Source organism: Monodon monoceros, unplaced genomic scaffold (assembly GCF_005190385.1).
Source record: "Monodon monoceros isolate NGI ecotype Baffin Bay Population unplaced genomic scaffold, NGI_Narwhal_1 Super_Scaffold_2, whole genome shotgun sequence".
Taxonomy (NCBI): Eukaryota; Metazoa; Chordata; class Mammalia; order Artiodactyla; family Monodontidae; genus Monodon; species Monodon monoceros.
In genome coordinates this window covers 34,335,611-34,350,700 of record NW_021703776.1, presented here as the reverse complement: position 1 = coordinate 34,350,700, position 15,090 = coordinate 34,335,611, and the positions used below count along the sequence as shown (strand labels likewise).

Here is a 15,090-nt window from a genome sequence, read left to right as displayed (position 1 = left end):
CAGGGTGGTTGGCTGTGCCAGCTGCCTCTCCTGTTATCGTTTGCTGTACTGCAGGTTGTATTTCACTATATTTCAGACTCTTTCTATATCATCACATTAATGCCTGTTTTATTGCTACAGCATTTCTCTAAATTTATCAAATTGTTTTGGGTACAAACAGCCTTGTCAGAGGAGAACCAACTTCCTTCTTGTATAATGGCATATAATACTCCTTGTCTTGAATGTTATTCTGCATGTGTACTATCTTATGGTAGAGTTACGTTGGTTTGTTTGTTTTGTGGTATCTTAGCACTACTTAAAACTACCAGGTATTCTTGAAACATTGTCCAGTGTGAGAGGAAAGACTGGGAATTCTACTTTTCACCTCACAATATTTTGATCTGGAATTAAGTTCATTTAGAAAAGTAGTATTGGATTGTAAGTATACTTTCTGCTACTCGGTTCTATTTCCTAGAAATATGTGGATGTGCATATTCTATTATAGGTAAATTAGGTAAATTGATCCCTTTGAAATCATCATCTACAGATGATTTCTATGAATACCTTTAAGAATACTTTGGAATACATTTTTTATGACCTAGAGTTGCCACTGCTTCACACTCAGATGGTTTGTTAATATCAGAATCTTTGTATATTAGTATCACAGTGGAGATTTTGACAGGCAGATGCTAACCTCAGTCACATGGAAGAAACTAAGATGGAAAGCAGGCATTTGCATTTTAGCAATGAGAAAAGCAAATCTTATCAGAGACCTTCTCCCATGTGGAGCTGATTCCTTGGAATCTGTTAAGAATTCTTCCCAAAATTAGAAACAAACCTATACTTTTAGGTACATGTTTGTACAGTGGTTTGATTATTAAATCTTGTCTTAATTAGGCAAAATGAAGCCCAGAAAACTTCAAAGTACAAAGCTGATCTTTATATATTAACCTCTCTCAACTTGGGTGTTTAGATTACTCAAGCAGGCCTCTACTTGGCTTTTCTCCATGTATATATTCCATATGTTTAATCAAGATGGCATATGCACACTGGGTATTCTCCAGATTTGAAAATATTTCACTTGCCCTCAATTGTCTAAGGAAATAGAGAAGAATCTTATTAAATAAATCTTGAACTCCATCCTGTTCCATGGTATTCACAATAGAACCATTAATAAATGAATTGCTACTGTTCACCCTGCCCCATGAGGTAATGAAAACATTTAGTTCACATTAGGAGAAGGCCAAACTTAGATGCTAAAAGATAACAAGTTTCTATATAATAATATATTTATGTGTACTCTAACCATTTAGAATAACCATTAATGAGAAATAACCACAGAAACTTTAATATATGTCATTTTTTTCCTATTATCATGCAAGAACCTTTACTGAATCCATTCAAATTGGAGCCAAATAGTTGGCATCATAAAAGCATGGTTCTTACTCTTAAGATACTTATTCCAGCAGGAAATATAGGCATACATGAAGACATAGGTGTGCAGATGACATATTTTAGAATGTCTTTTCCTTTTATTCCCTCAGCTTTTCTTTATGGTTCTTTTTTGAGGAATTTAGGAATTTTGAGGAAAAATGGAGTGAGAAGAAAGAAAAAATAAGTAGGTTTATCTCTAAACTTACATCATATTAAATATGATTGGGCTTCCTGGTATGAAATTTTTAATGATTTATTTGAATTGCTAAAAATCTTTAGAAGAATTAGAAGCAAAGCTATACTTTTCAGAACAGTTTATACAATGATTGGCTTATTAAATTTTAAAAACTTTCTCATATCTTGCTATTATTTGACTGCATTTATGAAAGCGGTCATTCATGCTTGTTATAACTATACAATGTAAATGTTATTAATCATACTAAACAATTTACCTACCTGTTACCTGATACTTTAATGACATTTACATGGGAAATTTGTGTGTGGTAAGATGTTAAGCCTCATGTAATTATGTTGTAAGTACTTAATAGCTTAGCAGAAATACCCCAGGAATGGGTTTATGTAGCATTTGTATTGCTGTATCTACCAGTAAATAATGGGGCAAGCCTGAAAAATGAATGAAAAATGTCAGAATGATTTATCTCTGCTTATCAGTTTGTATATTCTGTTTTCACTGAAAGAGTTTTGAGAAACTTAACCATAAGAAAACCACGGCTTACAACATTTGTTCTTTGATTTTTTTTGAGACATTTACAAAATTCAGAAATGCATTTAAACAATTTATATTACTAATATATAGTACCTTCATGTTTCAAAAAAACCCGAGTTTTTTAATATGAGGATTTCAAAAGAAAACTGTTGCTTTTACCAGTATCTTTTGATTTTTTTATTAGAAAAAAATGGTTTCTAAAACAGAATTTTCCTTGTAAATACAAAATAGCAAACAAAAATATAGGAGGATATTGATAATTTTCTTCTGAACCGTTTTCAAGTTTAAATATTGCCACAGATTATCTGGTAAAAACTATGATGAAAACAAAATACCACAGTTACTTGGACATTTTTACGATTTTTGAAGGAGTATTCTGACCACTGCCTAATTACCAGAAGGGTAGATCTCTAGTCACATCACTCTCTGAATGATATACAGAAATTTTCCAAAGTATATTCAGGCATTTTTGTTGTGAGATAATTTGACATAGATCTCTGCCCCCTTCCAAATGACAACATTATTCTTTGAATTATTTCTCAGTTATAGTATTAATAGAATAGCATTGGTTGATGCCTAATTGTTTCTGTTTTAACTAGAATTTTAATAACTTTTCTAATACCTATATTTTTCATATTCATTCCATCAAATCCATATGAGAAGAAATTTTAAAATTATTTCTTCATTCAATACTTATTTATAAATAATCAATGCAAGTATCCATTTAGCAAATCATTACTGAATTCTTACTTGGTACCAGACACTATTTTAGGCACTAAGAAAACAACATTCATTATCCTCATGGAGCTTACCATATGGGGAGCAGGGGACTGAAATATTCCAGTAAACAGTAATACAATACAATGTTTTAAGTATTAGGATAGGGGACATGAGGAAGGAAATTGTTTTCTTTGAGGAAACAAGATTTGAGACTTGTTTAGTTCTTCTCAGGATTATCTTGTCCTTTTTACATCTTTTCCTCTCCCTTCTCTCTCTCTTTCTTTCTCTGTTTCTCTCTCTTTCCTTCCCTGCCTCTTTCTCTGTTTCTCTCCCTCCCTCTCTCCCTCTCTTTCTTTCTTTGTAAAATGCTCTGTGATAAATACCTTATGCATTCCTATGACTGGATATCAGCCAACACTTAAAAAAAAACCCACATAAATCATGAGATGATATCTTATACGTGTCAAGGTTCACTCTAGATATAAGTATTTATTATATATTTATTACTATGATACTTAGGCATTTTGACATGAGTGCTATTTTATCATAATAAAAATATATCTAAGACAAGAGCAGTGAAGGGGAGGGTGGGCAGATGTCCTACATTGCCCTTATTAAAACAGGTAGATTTTATGTCTGACAAGCAAGGCATGAATATAGTTAAGCTCAAATGCTGGCACGGAGCTAATGGGGAGCTTTCATCAGTTTTGGAAGAGAATTTGACCCTTTATTTGAGCAGTATCTATTGTATTCCTTTTCTTGACACAATTTTCTAACATAAATGTTACATTTTCTCCATAACCCCTCATGATTCATACCCACTCCTTGTCCCCAACAATCCATCCAGAGCAACTCAGGGGAGAATATTCTTTCATGCCTGTGGTCCCATGCAAACATAGCATGGTTGTGTGTGTGTGTGTGTGTGTGTGTGTGTGTGTGTGTGTGTGTGTATTTTTCCTTATAAAGTGTCCCTGAAGGCAGCACTAAAATATAACTGTTTTGTGCACTGTTAAGCAAAGTGTATATTTTCCCAAGGAAATTAATATGAACAACAATTATACAGACAGTTACAGTCCCAAGAGTTTATATATTTTGAAGTCACACTTCATATTAGTTTATTTTAATAAGGGTATTTCTATCCATGCCTTACTTGTAAGAAGATTAATATTTTAAGGATAATTAGGTAAGGACCAGGTACCGCTTTCTGCTTTTTTGCTACACCTATTTCTCCTAATGTATCTTTTCCTCCCCATCTTTTATGCAACATGCATCTTTCCAGAACCTTTCCCATAGGGACCTTAGGGATAGGATCATTTAAATGATGCCAGCTCTCTTTTATGTGTAGGATCTTCTAGGAGCTGGGACACCATGCTAGCATTCTTATGTGTATCATCTCCTCAAACTATAAGCACACTTTTTTTTTTTTACTATCAAGAAAGTTAATTTAAAAGGGCTTAAGTAAGCTGACTGAGGTGGCTAGGTTAGTAGTTGACAGAGCTGGGATTCCATAGGTTGTATGACACAAAAACCTGTCCTTAACGTAAACTTAGGCTTATGATTTCAATGTTGCTTTTATCACTAAGCAGGAGACAAGGTTTTCCTAGCTTTATTTTTGCCAAAAAGTAGGAAACTTACAATAAGAAAACAAGGCAAACGAACAAAAAAAAGGAGGGTTATCTTATTTTTTAGGTTTTGTTTGGATTTGCCAGGAAGGAGAAATCCCATTTGCTGACCTTGCTTCCCAGTTCTCCACTCATTGCCCTCCATCCAGTTATTCATTTGGATGTCTTTTTATATGGACCCGATGGTGGGACTTTCAGATATCCTGTTGACTTTCCAGCAATGCAGTGTGAATGCAGTACAGAGCCAACTACAGCCAGGCCGCACTTCATTCCTTTCTTCTGTGTTGTAACATTGCCATATTTTTTAGACTGGGCAAACATCTTCTCACAGGAGTTCTGAGCAAGCCTGAAGCTGAAAGTCAACTGACTTCATCAAGTTCAAGTGAAATGCAAATGTTGGCATCTCATCTATGGGTGGTTTGGAAAATGCCTTGTTTTAAGTTTTGAAAAATGGATGAGTAGAAACTTGAACTGGGCTTTCATTTAGGAAAGTAGGCATTACCATTGTCAGGTTTAATTTCTCTCTATCCATTTGACAGCTTGTTTCCATGCAGAGTCTTTAATCACCAATTTAGGATTACATTTTGCCCATTAGATGGATAGTATGTCCAAAAACTTTAGCAGGCATTGAAAGGCAGTCTTAATTTTATAACAGTAAAAAGCCTCCTAGATTATTTATCTATCTATAGAGGTTTATAAAAGAAACTTTGACTTTACCCTTAAATAGATGCTATTTCGACATGATTAGCCCAATGTAAATAGATCCTTGTAGGTATGTATTGGGCTTAAAAAAAAAAAAAAACTACTTATGCTGCAATACTGGCTTACATCATCATAGAGAATTCATATAGAAGCATTTCACTATATAATTACAAGTTGATGGTTTATAATATACAGAAAATGGCTTGTTGCTTTATTATTAGATGTGATGAAATCCTGTGTTTGGAAAAGAAACTAAATGACCATTTCAGTGGATTAATGTGTAACATTCATAAACGTTCCCAGGGCTGCTTTCATAACTTGAAGACCAAGGGAAGGACCTCGACCTTTCCCTTTCACTCTGCACTGTTAATCTAGTCAGAGACGCTTTTATTGAATGAGAAAAACAATAGTTGGACATGACTATGAGGTAAGAAAATAGGGGAAAGAAAAGTATCTGGGGAATTAGGCCATGTGAGTGGTTTGACTGATGTTGATTCCAGGAGTTCAAAAGGAGAGGGAAGCTAAATAATTTGGTTGTTTCCCAACCTTGACAAATAGTTTCATTTGACAGAATGAAATAATTAAGTCTTACTAAGGAATTTTTAATATAACTAAGTGATTTGTGGACATGAAAACCACCGATGTGTAGCAGTCTCTTTGTTACAGATTTTGGTTGCTTATAAGTTCCTGATTTTAGGGTTTTTTTCCTCTGTATCTTTCTGCTCTTTCTCTAAATATTTATGAAGACTGAGGGATTATAGTGACCCTGAAATGTCATACAGTCTGGAGTATTCCCATTCCTTCAGGCAGAATTGCATCCAGGGCTCTGCTCCCATGTCCTAAATATACCGTTACTCTCTTGCTATCAACTTAGTTGTATCAACCAGCAATAAAAACTCACTTCTAAAACATAATTTGCTGGCATGGAATAATTGGTGTTCCACAAAGATTTATTAGCAACTATTTTGCTGCGTCCTGGAAGTGAAGACAGAGAAGGCATGTTTTTCCCCTTGAATGGCTCATAGACCTGCAAATAGATAATTTTAATCAAAGATAGTTCTACAGAAGGCATAGTTCATGTGAATTGCAAAATCTAGAATGCTGGGTAGCCTTTCCAAGAGAAGTTTCTGATGCCCTGCACACTTATTTATTTGTTTTGCGATTTTGGCCAAAGTGTCAAACCTCTTTTTCCACTAATGCTCTAATCTGCACACTTTAGAGGTTTATAGTGGGAATTACATGAGAGGATGTATTGAAAGTGCTTTGTAAACATAGTAAGAAATCCTTCCATTTAACACAGTATTTATATTCTTATATAGCACTAAGAGTTATATCTTCCCAGTTATGTTAATGCAAATGGCTTTCTGGAAGTGTAGAATATTTCTAAGACACACGTTTTTCACTTGCCTCAGTACTGCATCAAGCTACCTTGTAAACCAAACCATGAAATTTTGTTCCAGCCCTTCCTTGCATCTTTGTATTCATCATGAAGCTGACCTTGTTTTCTCTTTGGAACAATATTATGGTTGGTTATTGAATTTTTTATTGAGGTATAATTCACACACTGTAAAATTTATTCCTTTTGCTGCACAGTTGAATGAGTTTTGACAAATGTATATCGTCATATAATTACTGCAATCAAGATATAGAACAATTCCCTCAACTTCCAAAATTCCCCTGTGTTACTCTTTTGTAGTCAATCCATACTCCTACCTCCAACCCCTGGCAAAGTACTTGAATTTTTGACCATGTAGGGAACATAAAACGAATCACAAGTGTGAGGGATGGTGTATTTTAAGAGCATGCAGACATCAGCCCTAAATGATTTAAACCATAAAATGTTCAAGCAAGAAGAGACATAAGGGATTCTTTGCCGAGGTCACAAGCTGATAGTCTATGGACTGGATCCATTCCATTGAACTGATGTCTTTGGCCTGCCTGGTGTCTTAAAAAGCATTCAAGTTTTTGGTCAATCATTTCAAATACAAATCTGGATTTCTGGCATTGCCTGAAAAGTCTGGCTACACTGGGCCCACTTTTCCATGTGGCAATTATTGTCTGGGGTTTACTCTTGGTTGTCTTTTTTAAGTATCGCTTGCACTGCTATCCAGTTTACCCAAGCAAGGGATTGAAGGGAGAAAGGGAGATGTTTATGAGTCAAGTGATCAGGAGCTCCCTGGCTTTGAGATCTTGTCTATTCTGAGACACAGTCCAAAATCACCAAGAGTTAGCAAAGAAAATAAGCATGCCTTTCCTCACTGTGCCTCTCTTCATTACCCTTAAAGAAGGAAAAAATAAAACTTTAAAAGAAAATGCACTGTCAACTGAAGATCAAGAAGGAGATTATCAGGGAAAAATCCTATTATGTAATATAAAAGGACATAAAATTACACAGTGCTCTAAAAGAAGGAAAAATAGCTCATTTGTGTTCTAGTTAAGAAAAGCCCCTAATAGTCTTGTTACACTCTCTTGCTGAGGATTTTATGTTCTGAAAGGCCAGTCTTCCTGTTTCCACTTTTCCCCACCTAAATCCAATCTTCTGTAGCAGCCAGAGAGATCATTTACAAATGCAAATCAAATCATGTCAAGGGCTTCCTAAAAACTCTCCAGTTGCTCCTTATTGTTTGTTGGATAAAATCCAAATATCTTTTCATGGCCCACAGGCTCTTGCCCCCTCACTGACCTTATCTCCGACTCCCCACCCTTACTCGCTGAGCTCCCACCACATTGGCCTTCTCTCCAGTGTGTGAGGAGTCTCCTTCCGTCTCCTGGAATGAACTGCGAGTCACAGCTCTGTGTGGAATGTTCGACCTCCAGGTGTTCTTGTGATTCGACCTTGGTATTGGAGTCTCTCTCAGCTCAAACCTCAGCTATTCAGAGCGGCCTTCCTTGCCCATCCAAACTGGACACAGACACCCACTCCTTCCCCCATTATTCCCTATCACATTTAGTTCCAATCTTCAGTTACTTATTTTTTATTTCCCCCTGAGAGACAGAATCTTGCCTGATTGACCGCTCTCTTCCCAGGTCATGGCCTATAGCGAGTGCTCAGTAAAAATTTGTTGAATGAATGAAAGAGTGGGTAAGTTTCTCTAACTAGCCGGGAGGAGGAAATTTTCAGTCTCCTTTCTGGAAGTGAACACATAATTGAGTTATTGGAATATCAGGATGTTTTGAGAGCCGAAGAAAGGATATTTTAATTGCTGGCATTGTTTTGGATAGTCGTTTAGCATTATAAAAATAAACGCATTTTTATTAAGAATTCATTTGATCCCTAGATTAATTTTATATCTCTTCAGTATTGGCAAGAAAGGGTGTTTTTCAGTTTAGAGTTTTAACTTATGTGAATAATGGACCAGTACTTAGAAAATCTTTCTCTCTTGTTATTTAACTTTGCTTCTGCTGGTTATTTCCCTAAAATGCACAGAAGCAAAATGGCATGTAGTATTTTGGCTTGAGTCGGAGTTCTTCTCTAAGAAGACCTCTTGATTTGAAAGCCCTCCAAGCTCTGGTTGTTTTTGAGAACAGTTGGTACATACCTAATCTATTTGTGAATTGAGGCAGAATTTTATCATTATTTTTAAATCTAGTTTCCTTGGAGCTTAAGGGAAGGGTTTTATTTTCCAAAAGAAGTATTTTACATTTATTTAAAAGAAAAAAAAAAAAAACTTATGCTATTGCCATTCCCCAAGTAAAATCTGTCTTAAAATCTGAGGCAAAATAAGAAAGTGATGAATAGGGTTGAAGGTCATTTTGCATGGTTTAATTCAAACACTTGTGCTGAATGGTTTGTTGGCAATTTCAGAAAATCAGATGTCTATCAGAAACAGATTTACTCCTTGTATACTCCGTTCTTAGTTTGATATTCCATATCTAAAGATATTTGTGGGGACATGAAGGATTTCTGTGGCTAAAGTTAAAAATATAAATGTTGGTTTCTAGAATTTTATCAAACAATGTAACTTATACAGAGATGGTCTTAAATGGGTCAATGTGTAAAGATTAGCAGCACAGCCTTTAAATATTATTTAATGAATTTTACACCATTTGCCAATAGATTATATGATGTTCAACATGGAATTATGTTGAACATGATATAATATAACAAAGTCCAAACATTGAAATTGCGGACTTGCTATAGTTACGACCCTAGCAGGGATTGATAAGAATTCAAGAGTCGAGTTATAATACTTGAAGCTGTGAGCAGTTTGGATAAATTATCATGCTATCTGGTCTATAAACTCTCCAGTGTAAGTGTGTATAGTGTGTGTGTTACAAACCCAAATGGTGATGGACCGCCTGCAGCATTCTTAGTGTTTGGTACAATTGCTGTACAGTAGCATGGAGAATACAGAGACATGCTGACAGATGAGGAAAAGCACAGATAAAAGGAGTAGAAGAAGCTGCTCAGCCATCATCTTCTTCATCTCAGCTGGGTTCCCCACCAAAGTAACTCACCTGGTGTCAGACGAATGACACACAGTGTGTTTTACAGATGGGGCCTCAGCCGAGACTCACGCAGGCTTACACATTTATCTGTCACACAGATGTTTCTTCTTGTGTTTTCTAGCCAGCAAGGCAACAGCTCAGCTTTGCTGGGGGATCACCTCCAGATGTTCAACCAAAGAGAGACCCTGCCACCCCACTGAGAGTAAGCAGACAGCTCCTCCCTGCAGCTGGGGCCACTCAGCAACAGTGCAAATTAGAAAAGGGTTTGCTCATACCTTCTTTGTAATGATCATATTTGTAGTTCAAAAACACATAGAAGAAAACATAGTCCAAACACTGGATTTCCTAGTAAATAGTCAGAAACTTACAAATAACAACAAGTAGCTTTTCACTTTAAAAATCTGAAATAAGTCAAACCTGGCAGGCAGGTTTTCTGTGACTTTTGTTTGCAGATCTTCTTGATGTTTATTGCTGATTTTTCCACTCCGGCAAATTTGACTGTTTAAATAAAAACAGCTTGAGTCAAATATCTAAAAAAAATAAGTGTAGGTTAACTCCCTCTGTGCATTTATATTTTGCAAACTGGTCTTCAGGAGATCCCATTTATTTCTTTTGTATTTTTTGAAACTTCACAAAGAGCATGTTTTATTCCATAAACGGTGAAAAAGTAGTAGTTATTATTCACGTGGATACTGGCATTCGCCTCATAACCTGGGGGGAAAAAAGTGTCAAAGCTTTGTTGCTAAGCACTAATTAAGCTTTCAGATATTTATGAAGACAAGTGAGAGAGAAACAAGGATAAATCCTAGATTTTAGACTCGTGCAACTGGGTAATGCTGTTTACTCAGATGAGAAAAATTAGGTGATCAATACATTTGGGTGCAATGGGAATAAAGGTTATCTTTGAGCTACTTAAAGTTTTTGATGCCTGTTGGATATTTTAGATCTAAGTGATGACGTTAGGTAAGCAGCTGAATATGCAAGTTTGGAGCTCAGGGGAGACATTGGAATTGTTTATATGAATTCAGTTGTCATTGGAATATAGCCGTTTGAGAGGAGAATGCAGAGTGGAAGGGTATAAAAAGTTCTAGGTGTCTTCTCTTCTCTGTAGATGACTCGGCTTTTACTTGGGCATGAAATTCCTTCTCTATAAAATAAGGATTTGAAGAATGTTATTAGAAAATTTCCAATTCCAACATTTTACATCTATATGATCTTCACTCATAAGTCACTGTTTTGTGTCAAGAAGCATTTCTTTTACAAACCCGTAAGGAGTTCTGCCCTTGGAAGAGATCATTTTGCCGTCTGGCCTTCTTGTCCAGTTATCATAGCATTATCCATTCTGGCACTTTTCTCCCTCGTGTTTCCTTTAGTCCAGCAGAAGTGTAGATGAATCCAGAGGCACCGGAACAAACAGTATTGTTTCTGTGTTGTACACTGGAAATTGTTATACACACCTTCATGTATGTCGCTATGTCAGTGCGGTGGTAAATACCAAATGTGATTCATGGACTAAATGATATGATTTCTGGGCACTCCGGTGACCTCAGAAATACATTAACAGATCGGATTTTCTGTTAAATGTTTTCTGTTAAAATGTACTTATGATTTATTCTGTAACCACTCAGCATTTTGTCAGTATTAAAGATTTTCTTTGACGTATTTGCTATCTGTAGGAAATTATATTTCAGTAAATTCACATATATCTTGTCTGGTCTTTGGCTGCACCACTGTTAGTAATATCAATCTCTTACTTTCAGAGATGCTATGATTTTGTCATGTTTTCTTTTCTAAAATGCTTCATCCTGACTGCACCTGTTAATATCCTATTTCAAGTGCCACTGGATTTGGTATTTATGCAGTCATTATTGGCTTTAACGAGAGAGATTTCAGTCACATAGTGTGGATGAAAGCCTAGTTGGCGAGAATTCTAAAGAGAATGGGACAAGAGAAATGAAGACAATGAAGAGAAATAACTCAAGAAGTTTTACTGTGAAGGAAGGTACATAATGGGTTTGGGGGTGGGGGTGGTCAAGGGAGGTTTCATTTAAAATGGATGATAAGACTGAAGGTGTCCAAGTGGAAGTACTGCAGCAGAGAAGGGAAATGAATGATGGAGGACAGAGTGGATAACTGCAGGAATGGATAGGACCCAGGGCATTAAGCTGAGGGGTTGACTAAGATAGGGCTGCACAGACCTTTCTTTCACTGGAACAGGAGGAAGAGTGAGTGGGACAGCTTGGTAGAAGAATGTTGAGTTTCTCTGGCGATGCTTCTATTTGCTCACCGAAATAAGAAGCAAAGGTAGCAGGAGTGAGGAAGAGGTCTGGATATTAGAGGTTTGAGGAGAGAGGAAGTAATTTGAAATAGTCATTGAAAGAGTGGGAGAAAATTAACTAGAGAAATGTACTAGGATTTCCAGGCAGCACTGAGGGTCCATTTGAGGGTTATGATCACAAATTTGAAGAAAAACACTCAGCATGACTGTAATTTGTTTATTTGTTTCCTAGCTTATTCAGTGCTTGGGTTTGGTAGGGATTTAGTATTAAAGAAGGTTAGAAGTCTTACTTATACAGTGAAATCCATATTGAAAAGGGCAGGGGAGTTGAAGATAATAAGCGAGTGATTTTTATCGAAGGAGAATGGAACCTAGTCCAGCAAGGAAGGAAGTCAGGGAACGAGGGCAGTGGCGGTGATGGGCAGTGAGAATGTGGTAGGCTCAGTAGCTTGGAAGACGCTCCAGCGGTGAGGAATGATTGGGGTCAGAATATTCTGAGGGTGAGCCAGAAGAAAGAAATGATGTTTGAAATTGAGGTTTAGGAGAGTGTACAGTTACCAACGAAGACCAGGTCATTGGGAGCTGAGGTAGGGTGGAGGACAAGACCATTGGAGGTTAGGAGGTCAAGGCAGTGAGAGGCCACGCTGGAACTGAAGCTGAGGAGAGAAATAGCAACAGGAACGTCTTTTTACTTAGCGGGTGGCATCTGTAACTTCCTCTTGGTTATTAAATACTCCCTGTAGTCAAACATCCAGAAGCCGGATAAGATGCAGAGTCACCCACAGGAAGCAGGAACTTTTTTTTTTTTTTTTTTTTGCTGTACGAGGGCCTCTCACTGTTGTGGCCTCTCCCGTTGCGGAGCACAGGCTCCAGACGCGCAGGCTCAGCGGCCATGGCTCACTGGCCTAGCCGCTCCGCAGCATGTGGGATCCTCCCGGACCAGGGTACGAACCCGTGTCCCCTGCATTGGCAGGCGGACTCTCAACCACTGCGCCACCAGGGAAACCCAGCAGGAACTTTTGACGTGGCATTTCCTGGACACTGGTCATGTGCTCTCTGGCTGACCTTTCATGAATGGCCTTTGGTTCCTGTCCTGTGGCCACACATCCCATAGAGTTTTTTTTCTTTTGCCCTCACAGAGGCTCTTATGGGCAGGATTGTTTGACCACCTTGTGGAGGCGTCTCTGACCCACCGGTATCCTTAGCCCATCAGCTCTGATGAGCTATAGCTCCCGTGAACGTTTCCAGCGAAGCTTTGGTAGCAAGAGGGGGCCTTTCTACAGCTCAGTACATCCATCCGTAAGATGAATTGCAGCAGCCTTCTGGCAGAGAGTCTTTCTGAGGGGCTCTTGCAGCCTCCTTCACCTGACTAGTACTTTTTCTAAGTAAATCTCTTCTCCCCACAAAATCCTCTAACCTGCTCTTGTATGTCATCCTAGGTTAGTGATGGAGGTCAAAGTTGCAGGCCTGGCTGATGACCTCTCTGTCTCTCTCTCTCTTTCTTTCTCTCTCTCTCTCTTTCTCTGTCTCTCTCTCTCTCTTTCTCTGTCTCTCTCTCTCTCTCTGAAAAAATGAGTGGGTGTTTGTCACCGAATGTTCTTATCTCTGGTGTCCCAGCTAAAACTGGAGCTTTTCAATTAAAACCCTGCTCGTTTTCTGTGGTGTTAGATGTTTTTTTTCCCTAGCCAATTAAATGGAATTTTACAATTGTGTAGTCAGAGTCCAGGAATATTACATTGTCTCTTTCCTCCAAAATCTCAGCAGTGTTCAAGTTATTATGTATTTAAGACAAGAAGAGCTGATCAGGGTTCACGATTGGTACAAAAGTCCTGCAGATAGTTTCCTAAAAAGCACCTAAAAACATTTAAAGCGTGGTGGGATGAATGTTCTCCTGATACTAACTGTCCAGAAACAATAGACGTTAAATTGTAGGCACGAAGGAAATTAATATTTAAGTCTACCTTCTTCATTTTGATATGAGTTTTGATTGGTGTGTATTCTCTTCGCTTGATCATGTCTAGTTTAGGATTAGTGATGTTTAGGTCTTATATATGGTTTATCCTAAGTTAGATTTTATTTCTCTAGAAGCTTATTCACAACCCAGATATATTATAAACTGTGCTACCCTCTCCAAAATCGTCTTCCAGCTTTCTCTCCCTGTCTTCCTGTGCTCAAACCCCACTGGCCTTTCAATGGCTCAAATGCATGGGGCTCCTCTTTCAGTCCACACACTGTGCCTTCTGCCAGAAGTGCTCCTGATTTCCACTCCTTACACACACCCAACGACTCCTGTCCATCCTTCATCTTTCATGTCTCAGCCTAAACATAGACCTTCCTCAGTGAAACCTTCCTTCATACTCCACACTTCCCCTCCTATACCAACTAGTGTGTTGTTTTCTTTTAACACCCTGTGTTTCTTTTTTTTTTTCATTTACCACACTTGAAGAACAAATTTATGTATCTATTTGGTGCCTTTCTAACACTCGAAACTATAAGCTCCATGAGGGCAGGGCAGTGGCTGTTTTCCCAGTGCCTAGCAGGGTGTCTTGAACATAGTTGGCACTCAGTAAATATTTGGTGAACGAATGAATGAAAACCCCCAGGATAATTCTACTCCAGTGAAATTGAAAGGCTTTGTCAGCGTATGCAGGGCATTGGAGGAATGACATGATTTTTGTGGTGGTGTTCTAACCGTGCTGCTCATTATAATAATTGGTGTGTGGCTTACGTGGGCACTGACTCAGCAGAAAGTTCTAACCACTCTTGAAGACACAGTTCAAGATCTGCAGATGATCAGTCAATAGGGTCCTTGTCAAATAAAACAAAAGGCCTACACGAGGTGGAATCATCTTGAGAATTTTTCCCCATATACTGAGCTTTTATACTATGGCATTTTGCTATCGTTTAAGATAGGTGTGTTGTCAATTATTTTTTTAATGATAATTCATACACTTCTGAAGATTAAGTATGATTTAATTTACAAAATAAAAGGTCTAAATAATAATTTTCAAATTAAAAAGAATTCTTTGTCTCTCTCCTGTTATTTAATTTACATTTGGATATGTTTATAAAACATTTTTAGTGCTGTCAATTTTTTTTTTAATTCCACATCTTTTTAAAGTTCAGGATTTCAAAATCAGTATATCCATGTTTTAGAAGTATATATGAAGGTCTTTTAT

The 15,090-nt window shown here is 37.4% G+C and overlaps 1 protein-coding gene across 20 annotated transcripts in view; it reads left to right on the top strand.

Moving 5' to 3' along the window:
* Positions 1-15,090, top strand: part of HDAC9 (histone deacetylase 9) — an 804,896-nt gene that overhangs the window by 398,121 nt on the left and 391,685 nt on the right. The gene's annotated exons all lie outside the window — the stretch shown is intronic.